Here is a 2500-nt window from a genome sequence, read left to right as displayed (position 1 = left end):
AATACTGAGATACTACCGGCATATCACTGTGGCGGATCCTGGAAGCGAAATACCGTTGTTATCGAGTCTCTGGACATATATGTAATAGTACGGTTGTGAAAAGAAAGAAAGAAAAAATGTTTGTGGAATGAAAACTGAACACTGTAAATTGTTACGAGCTAACAAAGGAACAGATTTGTTTGAATTTGAACAGTGATTACATTTGAACAGTGTGGCATTTGAACAGCGAAACTATCTTATTGTGAAAGAACAAGATATAATTGCCATCGGTAATATATATGTATTTTCTATATATGTGAGCTCTGTGTATTATAGTTAAAATCAATAAATAATAGATTGTATAACTAAGCTTTTATTAATTCCATCTCTCTCATGGAACTACGGTGTCATGACCGTTCCGGCAAACCCTAAATAGATTAATAAATAAACATCTTCACAGTGGATTCCTCTAAATATTCTAGTTTTCTCTTATAGATTAGCGCATCCAAATCCAGGAGAATCTTTCTTTACGACACGAGTCAAAATTCCCGCGTCGTTCAAAGTAAGTGATGGTAATTCTAGCAAAAACACGAGCGAAGGATCGCCTGGCGAAAGGATCATGGCAAGGATTGCTTATTTCGTTAATCGTTTCGTTATTTCATCATTTCCGGATGTTTTGTGGTTCGTCCCCAGGCCCCTTACGTTAACGAAACTGCGAAGCCGGTATGAGTTTCAAACGATGGCAATTAGAAGAAAGACCAAGGGCCAATATGCGCTCAAATATCTTCAAAAGAATCGGCGTTATGGATATATGGATACTCCGATGGTAAAGCAGAAGCAGTCGCATCCTTTAGAAAGGGAGTGATGTTTGTTTTTCTCCAACAAACAGGGAAGCTACGACACTTCAGGAGTCGCCTAGACACAACAACCACTTTAGGAGCCCCTTGGCCAGCAATCTTCTTTAAAAAACATTGGAAAGAAGCCATCAGGATAAGTGGTATCATATGAAATCCAACAAATATCCCTTTAGCTCGAAAGATTTAAATGTAACCGGTTGTGATAGAGATTTTAGTAAACAACTAGGGGGCAAAGAAAGATTTGCATCACTTTCCTTATTTTTAAAAACCTAGATTCTTGGCTGGTTCATGATCAGAAGACTCATCAGCATTACGAAGAGTAGGCATGACGGATTCAATACCAAACAAAGACGTTTTCAGAGCAGACCACAAGTAAGAACATCTTACCAATGTGTATTATAACCAGCCACAGCATCATAAAAATCTTCGGGCAGCTGCTGTAAGTCTGATATGATTTTGACAAATTATCTGGGACAGGATAATCAAAACTCTCGTAGGGAAAGACCTCGCAGACGCTCTCGCAAGGGATAATGTACCTGCGAGGTCGTAAATCTCCCATACTTAGAAAAAATACAATATCGTAGGCACGGAAAGTAAACATCGAAACCGTAAGTCGATGGCGGAACCAGATGGCCGGACCAGTTCGAATCAACCAATCAACAGTCAGCTTTTTAGACGTAAATATCAAATAGAGGCAACGGTCATTAGTGGGAGGGGTGAGAAAGAGAGGGATAGGGAGAGGGAAAGGGAGAGGGAGAGGGAGAGGGAGAGGGAAAGAGAGAGAGAGAGAGGGGGGGGATATATATATATATATATATATATATATATATATATATATATATATATATATATATAGAGAGAGAGAGAGAGAGAGAGAGAGAGAGAGAGAGAGATAGAGAGAGAGATGGTGATGATAGATAAATAGATATATAGTCAGATAGATAAATAGTTTTACAAATAGAGAGATACAGATATATATGCGTGTATAGATATGTATATATATGCATATATATACATATACATATATACATACATTTATATATACATATATATATACATATATATATATAAATATATAATATATATATATATATATATATATATATATATTATATATATATATATAACGTATATATATATATATATATATATATATATATATATAATATATATATATGTAGATTATATATATATATATATATATATATATATATATATATATATATATATATATATATATATTAAGAGAGTGTGTTCATGTAATCGTACAATTGCTACTTTGATAATCAAATCTACACACGCAAGCTCTCTCTATGCCTCTTTCTCTCTATCTCATACATACATCTAAATACAAAAGAATATTACCTTCGTCTATGAAAAGATCTTCAAAATAGCGCTTAAACTCACGTCTGGTAAATCTGGAATATCATAGCAAGTATTTATCTCATACAAATAAAAATTCTCTCTTTCTCCTCTCATTTCCCAAAACTCTATATACTATCAAGGGGTTGGAGAGAATGGAGGTATTTGTGACCCACAGATGTAAGAGAAATTGATGTGACGCATAATACTATGCCTGTCACGACCCCCCCCCCAAAAAAAAAAAAAAAAAAAAAAAAAACATTATCTATACATATCTCGCTTGCACAAGTCGGAGCTAGCAT

Source organism: Penaeus japonicus, unplaced genomic scaffold (assembly GCF_977035675.1).
Source record: "Penaeus japonicus unplaced genomic scaffold, GWHDUDI00000001_assembly GWHDUDI00000031, whole genome shotgun sequence".
NCBI classification, from domain to species: Eukaryota; Metazoa; Arthropoda; class Malacostraca; order Decapoda; family Penaeidae; genus Penaeus; species Penaeus japonicus.
Note: the sequence above shows the minus strand (reverse complement) of the source record.